The sequence below is a fragment of the Netta rufina genome (genome assembly GCF_964035555.1).
Source record: "Netta rufina genome assembly, chromosome: 7".
Taxonomy (NCBI): Eukaryota; Metazoa; Chordata; class Aves; order Anseriformes; family Anatidae; genus Netta; species Netta rufina.
In genome coordinates, this window is record NC_140130.1 from 31,324,675 (window position 1) to 31,337,907 (window position 13,233).

A 13,233-nucleotide genomic window follows, 5' to 3' on the forward strand; every position below is an offset into this window, starting at 1 on the left:
AACAGTAGCATCCCGCAAGCTGCTGCAGGTCGAGGCATCTGCTCAAGTCTGGTTTTAATCCCTTAAAATGGAACTGCCACCTTGCTCACTCATCTGTTTTGTATTTTGGAGTTTAAAGAAATAAAGCTTGTAAAAGATCTTGCTCAAAAGAAGTGTTTTTGTGGGAAGGGGATTTGTCTGCAAACAGAAGGCAAAGTGATCTCTGCAAAACATTCTGCAAAAGAGAAAAATCCAGTGGAAAAACTGACAGGGATGAGATGGCAACCTTAATTATTTTCTTTTCTGCCTTATTTCTTTTCTGAAGTGAAACTTCACTCGGCTCCCTGGACAACCCAGGGCTCTCCAAGCTTCTTGAAACCAGTGGCTGGTCTGGCCCACCCTGAAGAGGTGCTGGGAGACCCCTGCTGCCAGGGGAGCTCCATGGTGTGGCTGCCAGGAGGGACAATCTGCGGGCATGGCACGGATGTCTGCCTGCCCCTGGGGAGCCCCAGGTCTGTCCCCACATCTGGGGGCTCAAAGGATGGGGCAAGGGTTCAGATTTGCTCACAGATATGGTGAATGCAAGGTTCAAGAAAAGGGATAAAAAGTCTGAATTAGGCCATGCAGAGGTCTGCTGGCACTTCTCAGTGAGATGGGAGGGTGTGCTTTAAAGCTGTGGGGTAATAAAACAACAACAGGATAAAGAAACAGATGTAAATTGATAGGTTAAGGATAATCTGAAGAAAAAAGATACAGTGGGCAGAGTCTCACACCTACTACAGCTCGGGTGGGTCTGACCTACTAGCGGTCCTTTGGGAGGCTGCGTCAAGGCAGTTGAGTCCTTCCCCGACACCCTGAGCACAAGCAGTAGGTGTGAGGAGTGGGATCCTCTTCTTTCTTTTCCTAAAAGTCCTTTCCATCCATGCATCTTACCTCTTTCTCATCTCACCTTCTATTTCGGAAGAGCTGGACTTCGTCAAGACAGCTTCTGCCACAAGGCTGCTGCGAGCCCGAGGGCAAAAAGGCAGCCGCCAGCAGCAGGAGAGGCAGCGGGTGTTTGTACGTGCTTGCCAGATCATGGGGTGCCAGATCAGATGCCGGATCACAGTGTGCCAGATCAGATGCCAGATCACAGGGTGCAGGATCAGACCACATGCTCTGGCTATGCAGCTCCTGCATCAAGGCTGCAAGTAAAAGCCAGTGCCAGCAAAAGAAATGCAATGCTCTGTCCTGTCCCTTGCTGAATACTTGTCTTATTCTCTACTAAAGAGGGCAGGATCAGACAACACAGCAAAGAGACAGTAGAAATCCTCCCTCTTTCATATTTTTGAAGGATACTTGGCTTTACTTTTCCTCTTCTATACTGTGTTCAAACAGAGGTTTCTTCCTAAAAATATCCCTTCAACTGGAAGAAAACAGAGAGTAATTATGTAGAAAATCTTAAAAACACCTTTGATTCAAGTGTCTTAGCCTTTTTAATTTTTTATTTAAAAAAAAAAATCAGCAAAGAAAAATAAAGATTTTTCTTTCAGGAAAAGATTTTTGATGGATGAATCAACAACAACAACAACAACAACAACAAACAGGTGAAACATGACAGAACTCTGAATCAGGCTTTATTCCTTATTGTGGGCAGAGCAGTGACATTAACACCTTCTCTTCTCAGCACATCAGAATTAAAAGGACAATCCTGTGAGCCAGCCAGAGATGTGGAAGAAGGTTTGGAAATGTGGGGAAAAGTCCTGAGTTTTTCATTCACCTTAAACACAGAAGTACCTACAGAAAGGAGAGGTTAGATCAGGCTGCCGAGGCAAGTATGAAAGAATAGCATAAGCATGCAGAGAGAAAATGTTAAAACAACAAAGAAACAGCATGAAAGATAACAAGTAATATTGGGACGAGGAAGAAACAACTATAAATACACATGGAGAGAGAGAGAAAGAGACCAAGCAACGTGTTTATTCAGTAGCAAATGAAAAAGGGAAATCATCAGCACAAAAAGCCAAGAAGACCAGAATACTCTGCTGTTTTATTTTGCATTTCTAAGTGAAAAGATCAAGTGCAAACAATGGCTGAAGTAAGCAGCAGCAGCAGCAGCAGCAGCAGAGCAGTAGGATTTCCCCACAGAAGTGCACAAGAAGCCATCAGTGCACTTAAGGAACTCCAAGGGTTTCATGCTGCCTGAGACTGATGGATTTATTCCAGGAACCTGAACAAGAAGATGACAGAAGTAATGTCAGAACCACTTGTGGTTATCTGAGGGAAGTCAGGGAGTGTAAATAAGCATCAGAAGACTGGGAAAGGGCAAATGTATTCAGTTTCTAAGAAAGGAAGGAAAAGACTAATCAGGGATTTGTATATCAGTCAGCTTACCTTCAAATGCCAGAAAAACCCTGGAATGAATAAAATCTTTGTGAGCACATGAAAGAAAACAAGGAAATGAGTAAGAGTCAAAATGGATTTGTCAACTGAAAATCCTCTCAGAGCAAAGTCATTTCTTTTTCTGAATGGATTGAAGGTCTGGATAGAGAGAAAACAATAAATGTCATCTAAAATCACAGAATGGACTTTGATACCTTCACTAAAGACCTTCTAATTCAAAAGGTAGGAAAATGCACTCTACATGAAATGCTGATATAGCACAGGTCAAACACACTGAGTGAACATGCTGAGCTAAGCAAAAGGTAGCTGGCATCAGTGGCTCATGGTCAAAATTAAAGAATGTAATTAATAGGCTCCTCTGACAACTATCATGGAGTTGTCTGGATTCAAAATGTTTTTATTAATGACCTGGTAGGTACAATAGGGAGCTATACTGCTCCAGCTCTAGGAGAATAAATAAAGAAAAGAAAAAAGAAAAGAAAAGAAAAGAAAAGAAAAGAAAAGAAAAGAAAAGAAAAGAAAAGAAAAGAAAAGAAAAGAAAAGAAAAGAAAAGAAAAGAAAAGAAAAGAAAAGAAAAGAAAAGAAAAGAAAAGAAAAGAAAAGGAAAAGAAAAGAAAAGAAAAGAAAAGAAAAGAAAAGAAAAGAAAAGAAAAGAAAAGAAAAGAAAAGAAAAGAAAAGAAAAGAAAAGAAAAGAAAAGAAAAGAAAAGAAAAGAAAAGAAAAGAAAAGAAAAGAAGCTACGAGGAGATGTAAGTATGTTAAGAACAAGCCTAGATACTTAAATGAGCTAGACAAACTCTAAGTTATATGAAGACAAACACTGGATGAAGCCTTATAGAACCAAGTAAAATATGTGCAGTAGGTGGGAGAGATAAACTGCAAAAATAAGAGTTGCAGAACAAACAGAACCTCCAGGAATCCAAGATTGTAGGAAATCATGCACAGAACATGAGCCAATGCTTTCCCATGGCGTTGCAAAATGAAGGTAATCATCGCTGCAGCCCAGGATACTGTTCTCTGAACAAAATTCATGATGTTTGCATATAATGAAGTGACATTCACACAGCACAACACTCAAACATGCATTTGAGCCATTGTACAATGATCCATTTCCTCACATCATGTACTTTCACAGAGCAATTAAGCAAAATTGCTCATGTTCTGTGAGAACGAACCTTGCTAGAAGGGACTGCACTAAAGGAAGAACCTACCTCCCCTAATGGCACTAACTTGTTTCCCAAAGGCTGAAATTGCTAAATGACCATCTGTGATTAAAAGGCTTGACACACTTAAAAAAAAAAAAAAAAAAAATTTCCTTCAACTGACCACTGCTGAACCTTCCCACTGAGTTGCACATGAAGCTAATGCAATAGCTATTGATTTGGCACTTTTGTAGCACATGCATACGAAAGCAGAACCTTCTGCCATAGATTGCGAGCAGCCTTCAGTAGGCAATATTTCTGACTTTTAACAGTTTTCTCTTATTCCTGCTGTCTTGTTCTTGCCCTGTTTGCTAGACAGGAAGGACAAATATATCAGAAAAGTATACATCCTGCAGGAAATGGGAGGTCGATCTAGGTACGATGCTAAACACTTGAGCTCTTGAATATTTTCCTTTCTGTTCCAATCCTCAGGAGCTCCTGTGAACTAGCAGCCAGACAGCTGACATGGTCACTCCTTGCTGTAGCCATGGAAGTAAAAGCTCCAGCTCTTTCTCCTTTTACCTTAACAGCAGCTCTGACCTTTACAAAGAACAGATTCTAGGTTCCAGCCTACACATATAAACACTTGTTTTTATGGTGTGATAAATCAAAGGCAGAAATAGCCTACAGCGTTCCTTGCTACACTGCACACTGTGATCAAATCATTTACTTTCTGGGGGACCATTAATTAGTATTGATTTGTCTTCTTGCTCAGACAACTCACAGGCATATGGATAGAAGGCCGTTTGCCAGCTTGTACAGCATCCAGAGCTTGTTATCCTGCAGCTTTCTACATGGGTTGGAAAGATTTGCAAACAGAAGACATACAACATAGTCTGAAGTTCAGGTGATCTTCAAATCACCTATTTTAAGTGGCTGGAGAAAGGAAATAGATGAGGAGAGGGGGTTAATAAAACAGTGAGGATCAAATCTGAAGCCACGAAAAGATTCAGACCCCAGACCAGTACCCACGAATAAGACAACACTATGAATTCACATGGTGCGAGGCTAAAACCTGAAAGTTATCACTGTACAGCCCTGGTGTGTGGGGATAACCTGAAAGAAAGACCACCACTAAATCTGGCTGAACAGGGAACACATTGTCACAGCTACACCCATCCTTCTGCCAAGGTAAAGGAAACCAGACTGAAAGGCAGTTTTGTATTTAGGTAAATGTTGTCTCAGCAACCCTGGCTGAGAACATCATTTCTCCTTCCTGGAGCCCTTCTCTAATGCCATGCTGATGTCCACAAAACCCCACGTTCTGGGGTAACCTGCCTCCCCTGGTGCCAGGAGCGTGACCGTGTGGCAGGCAGGCTGGTGGCTGGGCTCCTGCAACAGAGGCTCAGCCCTTGCAGTCTGGAAATGAGGGCAGGTGAAGCAACTCAGGCAGCTTTGGGCAGTGAGGTAGCACTGAGGATTGCACTTCAGACCAGATTTGAGTGACCATCACACCACGGTAACTGATGTTTAATTGAGCCAGCTAGGTCTGTAGCTCTCCAAACTGTGCCAGGAGCCATATGAGCAGACACGTGCCAGAGCCTGCTGGCAGCACACAAAAGCCCGATGCCACCACCAGCGAGTGTATGAGATTGCCATGGAGCAGGTTGTACCCAGGAAGACCCAAAGCCCAGCAGCTCTGACTTTTCACTGGAGGAAGCATGAAGAAGAGGGCTAGGGTTGAATCAAGCTCCTACTGATCACTGGCATGAACCCCAGAGCAAAAGCCAGTGTTAAGTGGGAACAAGTCTGGCTTTGTACTGATTGCACCGATCCATCATGCTCCTTCCTCCAGACAGCCCCAGGATCAGCAGACACGTAAAAAATTGGCTGTCAGTACCTCCTGTACAAAGAGACAGCGGTTATAATTAGAAAATTGGGTTTCTTAGAAAGAATATAACAGCTTAGGGACAATGTTTTACTACCCCAGCAGAACCAGGAGGCCTAAAATGAAGTGGAACTCAGTTCCTTCATTGCTGCCTCTTCTCTGCCTCAATTTTTTCATAATTTTTTGCTCTCTCTTTTCAATATCTATTTCCTTAACAGATTAGGAGGGTTCTTTCTATTTCAATAGGCTTCTCCACGAGTATTAGAGGGTTATTCTAATCACCCTTTTGCATATGTGGATTCTACTTGAATTCCTATAATAGCATCTGCTAATAATGCAATCCTGTAAAACTTGTTGTTTGGTAGCTAGAGCTCTACAAAACACTCCTGTGCAACCCAGCCTCTGGCAACACTGCCAGCATTTTGTGGGGGGTCTCTGGGTGCCTCCTCAAAGGCTTCTGGGTGGGACAGGTGCTGGAGGGCCAGCTGATAGTGGTGGGAGGACGCTGTGTTCTTCAGGAGGAGGAATTCTCCGAGGTAAGAGGGTGTTAGGTTGCCAAGGGTAGGGAAAGCAGCATTTGTTTCTCTAATTTAGAAAGAATTAAGGAGAAAACAGCTGACTAGCAGGTTCCAGGGAGACAAAGAGTAACTTATGGCACCTCAGTGAATAAAGATCTAGCTATTTTATTCAACGTAAAAATGCTGAATATTGAAATTTTGAAGGGAAGCTGGTGTTAGTTCCTTGGACAGCTGGAGCTTGATCTACCAGATAGTTCTGATTTAGAGCACTTGTTTCAGCTCTGGATTAATGTGACAATTATCTATACAAAATTTCTGCTTCATGGCTCATGCCTCATGGATACTTGACGGTCCTACATCTATCATAGGAGGAGATATCACTGACCTTCGTCTCTTCCAGTCATTAGGAAGTGAAAGATGTGCATGGAGGGGGGCATTGTGTTGCTGTATCCTGTGGGATTCTCATCTTCTGTAGCAAAAATAAATAAATAAATAAATAAATAAGTTCAGGAATATTATTGAACAGGGAACTAACAGGGAACTAATACGGTGGAGTCTCACTTGTATACCACTTCTAAGGGTGTAGAGCAGGAAAAGGGAAAATTAAGAACCCCTTGAAAATACTTATTGACTCGAATCTGAAATTAAGACTGCTGCTGACTTCAGTGGAGCTGGGGCCATGTTTCTGGGGTACCTGGGAGCAGCCCACAGCATGACCAAAGGCCTTGGTTCCCTGTGCAATCATAGAGGCACAACCTGTATTTTCTTATGGTCTATCCAAATATCCTTCAAATTCAAAACCTGCCACATCGCAGTGCTTAAATGCTGTGAATGACATAGATGTTGTATGTTCCTATCAGGCTTCTCTCTGCTTTTCAAACACAATACAGCTTTCAGTGACAGCTTATCCAACCCTGTTGCTTATTTTGAACTAAATGAAACTGTTACTCTGTGGTGGATCCTCATATGGCTAATTAGCACTTAGTGGCAAATACACGTGGGGTTGAGATTCAGTGAATAATAGGTATCTGTTGGATACTTCTCCATTAGAAATCAGCATATTTCTGATAGCCAGACCCTATGTCATTGTGAGTAATGTCTTCCTTCCTGTGTTTCAGCAGTTGCTAGCATGTTAGTTCGGTGATTAAAAGCGGCAGTATCTAGCTCAGAAGGAAAGAATATTTTCTGAAAGAGTATTGCTCTCCCTGGAAACATCACTGCTCTTGAGCTGCCAAAACCAAATGCAGGAGACAGAAATTCCAGGTCACAAGAGTTACAGTTTCACAGAAAACACCTCTAGCTATGTAAAGATTAAACAGACTACTTCAAAGCTTCCAACACTCCTCAGCCATTTCTTTTGGTTTTAAAAAGGTTTAGTTGTTGTAAATAGGGCATTAGCGAGAGCTTCTATTTACATGACTTGCTGTTTTCTATCCTTTGGTTATGCTGTGAATGTTAAATTAAAATCTTGTGGATAGGCACCTCAAAGCTCATTTTGAAACTATTATCTGCAGCAGAAAAACACAGAGGTTTGGCTGAGGCTCTGGGCTGCAACAAATAAGAGGCAATGTAGACACAGTAGTCCCTGCTCAAACCTTTATTTCCCGAAGAACTTTCTGCAATAAAAGAAGAAATCAAACTGCAGATCTATGTGTCAAACATCTGCAATTTAGGGCAATTTGGAGGGCTTGGTAGGTTTTTAAATACATGACTTGCAAGGCTTAATGTAGCTCTAGACCTCTTCTACCCATCTCCTCCAGTCTCAATATTTGAATGTGAATAGCTTCAGATTTAGAAAGCTGTACTGACACTTTCTCTTTAGTCTCTATTCACTGCTGTCAAAAATGTTAAGGTTATTCTTGTACCAGCTTGGCCTTCCCACCTTCCACCCCTGATTTCAAACACTTCACTGGGAGCAAAAATGCTTGCCTAATTATCCCTAGTTCCAGTACAGCTAGCACTGCAAATTAGACTGTGCTTGTTGAACATGATATTGCAGATTCAGCTGGTCCAGCTAATTCATTTTACCACTAAAAAGCTAACGCTTTTTCTTCTTGCCCTCAAATCTTCTGTCCTTTTCTGATCACTCAGCAAAGCCATAACGTTCTAGAAAGCTACCAAATATTTCACTTGCATATACCTTCTTCAGCATTGGGCAAACATTAAAACATCTTCCACCTCTCTTAGAAGTGTCCTAATCCCAGGAATTAAGGCACTTAATATGTTCAATCAACAAGAAATATGTTGATCCACTAATGTTGATCAGTTCTTTTAACAGGTTAGGTTTTGTTTTACTTGATAATAAATTTCACCTGTATAGGAAAGCTATTCAACCTAGGGCTGCTTGTTACTTTATCATTTCTGTTTGAATTCTTGCAAAGCAGATCTGGGCTAAATACACAAATCTGATTTAAACTTCTTAAGACTTTTGGAGTCAATACATAGGAGCATCCACAGCATCTCAGGCAGGCTGTTCGTGCACTGCCCTGGAGAAGACTTCACCCAAAATGTTGAATGCTAATGTGTAGAATAAGTTGCTCTTTGGGCTGAACTAGCTGACAGCTGCCACCGAGGATGCAGAGTAGTGAAGACGTGACTTTAAATCTTGCATCTATGAGTAGGTGCTTCATACTGGGCTGCATACTGCCTCTGCATGAGAATGAATAGCCTGGAACTCAAGCACCTTTTCTCAAAAGATGCAGGGGGAGAACGTAAATTGTCTCAGTAAGCTACTGAAAGACACCATTTGAATACATAACCACATTTATCCAGTAATTTAATGTCTTCTGGATGTGGGCGGTCTGGCTTTTAATCCCACTTCTGAAGTTTGAGCTGCCTTTTATGTTCTCACCTTATCCCTAATCAGCAACATTAAAACATTTTAAACTGCTTCATGGGAAAACATGTTTCTTGATTTAGCAATTAGGGAACAATTTTACTAACTATGAGAATATGCAGATCTTGTCAGACATTATGCAACTTTTTTTTGGTAAAAAGGGTTTGGAACAGTGCTTTCCACAATGCCTTAAAACAAATAAATCCACTTTTTGTGAACTACAGCAAAACAGGGCTCTTCAGAAGACTTTGTTTGTTGCTAGAACCTGGTTTGGCTGCCGATGCTTTGCATTTCATCTGCCCTCAGTTTGTGGCAGTCTTCCAAGAGGAGGCACTATCAAAATGATTTACAATTAGCTGTGACTGACAACAATTGCAAGGGTTGTACAAAAAGCTTTTACAAATAAACATTATTTTATATAACAGCTGTGAATACATGTTTTAATGGAGAAGTGATTCACACTGACAATAGTATTGACTTTGCTAAGATTGAACAGGTCTGCCATATGCTGTGTCTAGTGCTTCAGATGGTTTCACATTTATTTTTAATTTTTTTTTACGTTATGCATATTAACAACAGATGTTGAATTCTAAAAGGATCCAATAATTGAGGAGAAATCATTACAAAGTCAAGCACTGAAGGCTTTTCTTCTGAATGATTTGAAACAATTTGTACACAGTGACTCAGGAAACAATTCCTGATTGGTGATGTAGCTCATGAATAGCTCTTGCACATCGTATTTTTATTGTTCATCTTGGTTCTGCCAGAGTTGAATGCAGTTCCCAGAGGTGCCATTGCTGAGGAGTGTGTTGGTTGAACCTCAGCCTCAGAACTTCAGCCCCAGCTGGTTTCATAAAAGGCTCTTCCTCTGGTGTGTCCTGACCACACAGCTCAGCTCTATCAGGACCCGGTTCTGGTGTTGCGCATGTACTTGATGTGTCTCTGTTCAAGCTTGCTGTATCACTGAGGGATGTGAGGGGAAGGTGAAGGACCACACTTGCAAGAAGTCTTGAGTGGTTCCTCCTCCATTTATGCAGAAATACAGCCTCCGAGTGGCCACAGATTCAGCCTTTGGATGGCTACTGTTCAAGTGCAAAAATGCTCTTTTTTTTTTTTTTCTTACCCTGAATCTGCAAGCCCAAGAAAGGTTTGTTGTAGAGTGCAGTGCATCACACTCCCAAATGCAGCTGGCTACATGAACTCAACTTGCAAGGAGCATTACAAACCCGTGACAGTGCACCACAGCTGTCCTCTAGAGTTCACCTGCCTCAGGGTGGGTGTGATGGGGTGGCGAGCCAGATCCCTGTGGCTAATAAGGGGTCCCACCCTATGCAGAACCAGTCCTTAGCATCACACACATCACTTGGATCTCACAGGTCCCAGAGCTAAACCCCTCCTGCTGCTGTGAGCCACAGGCTGCCTTTCTAGCAAGCTATCTGGAAACCAACAACTGAAGTCAGCATGGAGGGAAATCTCATTGCTCCTTTGGAAGGCACCAAGCTGCTCTCTGCAGCACTGCCAGCTGCTGAAACAGCATCTCCAGCAGCTAATGGAAATGTAGAAGTTGTAGGAAATATAGATGTAGGAATTAAAGCCATCTCCTCCCACTCTTTTGTATGTTTCCTGCAGAGAAGAAGGAAAAAAAATACTATTTAATGGTGTTAATTAATATAAATAAAATGAAAAGACTGCAAAGCCCGGTCAGCTGCAGATAGCTGTGATCCCAAATTAGTTTCCAGTGGGCTCCAGACACAAAGCAGAGAGCTACTAAGTGCATGTTTTATTACTTATATCAATTACTAGCTTAATTAACTTTGTTTGACAAACCAGGGTGGAGAAAGTGAAAGTAAACAACAATGGAAAGTCAGCTCCATCAGCTCCTTGGTGAAGAGATCCCGAAGAGGCACAACTCCCAGGGAGATATGTTTGAGCTTTATGCCCTCAACCCCTCACTTTTTGGATAATTCTTCAGTGCTCTTTTTGAGGAAAAAGGAAAAAGAAAAAAATATGGTGGGCTGGAGGTAAAAATTCTTATTCCTTCATGCAGAAGTGTCCAAGACATCAATCTCACAGGCTTCATTTCCTGCACATAGTTTCCCTCTCTTCCCCCTTCTTGCCTGGTGGGCAGATTGATGGATGCTCTGCACAGTCCTGTCCGATTTGGCATTTTATCCCAGCTGCAGGCGAACAGTTTTCAGCTTTTATCTGCACCGTGTATAGTCTTAGACTGCTAATTATAGCTCACCATTTCCACCTCAACAAGCAAGATTCACTCAATTAAAACTGCACAGAGCACCTGGTGTTCAGCTGGTATAAAAATACCACCCTTCCTCAGTCTCTAGGTGAGAGGCAGTCATCGTGCTCCTCTGAGGAACAGCCTTACAGCAGGATCTGCCTCTGCCCATCTCAGGTAATCTGCCATTGCCCAAATATAATGCCTTCTTTGATACAATTATAGATCTCTCCCTTTTCTTCACCCAGCTACAAGGAATGAACTTACTTAAATCAATGCATCACACAAACGATTTACTCTGTGGTGCCTGCTCTGGAGGTCTGGGAAAGACCAGCTCCAGCTGACCCTAACTGAGGTTTGATTAACTGTTCCTGTGCCTTTATTGTTTGGTTTCACATTTAATGTCCTTAGTTCTAACAACCTGTTTTTTGTTGTTTTTGTTTGTTTGCTTGTTTGTTTGTTTGTTAATTTCTGCTCAAATGTTGATTTCCATTTTTGTGTTGTTCCTAGGTGCCTTTTAATACCAACCTTATGTTTGGCCATAGGGCCAAACTTGTGTCTGATCAAGCATTTCTGTGTCAGCAGTCACTGGAAATACATTTGCTAGAATGATGCCCTCTAAGTCCCTCCAACACCTATACAGAATAGCCTCAAATAGTGAAGTTGTCATTCCTGCTAGCTTAATCTGTGCTCCCCACTCTAAATTGAGACATCTCACCCTCTCCCGCTTCTCTGCATCATGTCCTTTTGTATCGCCATCATCTCCACATTTAAGATATGCAGAGCCTTCTGAGAGGCCTGGCCCCGATGAAATCTCCCTGTTGATTTTAATAATTGAGTAAGGGTGGTCTTAAATGGGACCCCATTTCCAAAGCCCAAAACTCACCATGCTCTGATAACCCACCTGCTGGCCGATGCATTTGAGAGCTACCTGAAAACATCACCTGCTCAAGCCCTCTTATACATGGAAACAGCTTTAATAAAATGCCAGCAGACAGGGCACATAGAGCATCCTGCTCGCCTCACGGAGCATTGTAGTGGGTTTATGTGACAAGGTTTTGGTAGCACCTCAGCTCAGATGCAAACCTTACTCCATCTCTGCAGTGTGAGAGTCCTTGGATTTGAATGTAAACAAGAAACAACTAAAACCCTTGCAGGGCAAGTTAATAGGCTCACCAAGTTTAGAACTGCACTACTTTATAAAATCAAAGCATGTAATGATTTTTAAATTGTAATTAAAAATTATAGCACCAAAAATACTGTAGAGATGAGCCCTGGTCCCTCAGAGAAGCACAGCATTTCCCCAGAGAGGGGTGGAGATTAGAAAACACATTTCACATGAAGGCTTTTAATATAATTATTTGCATAACTGGATTAAAGAAGTGCACCAATGTGCCTCTAAATCTTATTATTGTTTATTACTCTGGATATCAGAGAAAAGAGTAATTACATTTAGCAGAGATTGCTGGGGCTAGGTTCAGAAGAAGAGCTGCGCAAGAGCAGCAGTGCCTCAGTCCCCTGCTGGGATGGGACGGGATGGGACGGGATGGGATGGGACAGGATGGGATGCCCAGCCTCATGGTCCCAACCAGACTTGCCCTGGGCCACGTGAGGAAAGCCTGCAAAATGGCTTTCTGGTACCCCAGGACTGAGGGAACCATCACTGTGGTGGCCACAGGACTTCTGAGGAGAGAGAAGGAGTCTCAATACCAATACCAAGACAATTTTGGGGTGTATTTGCATCACCTACTCCTGCAGGTGACAGTCTAAATGCAGTGTTAGCAGCAAAGCCCCAAGTGCAGATGCAAGCCCTGGCACATGGAAGTCATGGGCACGTTACTGCTGTGCTAACAAGAGGGTGCCCATGGTGCTGGGCACTCCCAAGTCCCGCCTTGAGATGCTGCACTTGGTGCTGCTGTGACCACAGCTCCAGAGAGTGGTGGTAGAGAGATGCCCCTAGCACTTCCATCACTGTGGGAACAAGATATGCACCAAACAATAGCTCATTTCTGTCTTAAGGGAAAGAGAAAAAAGAAGGAAAAAAAAAAAAAAAGGCAGAGAAATCCAAGCTTGTTTGCTTCATACAGCTCTTTGCAGCTGCCATCTGCAGGCACTGCCACACAAGAGAACATTAATAACCAAACTGCAGTGCTTGCAAATGAGGGTAAAAACATGGTGTGTAGGAAGGAAATGATGCCAGGCCTGCTGTGGTTAACAAGAGTCTTTCTAGTTACTCCACTGGGCTTTGGATCAC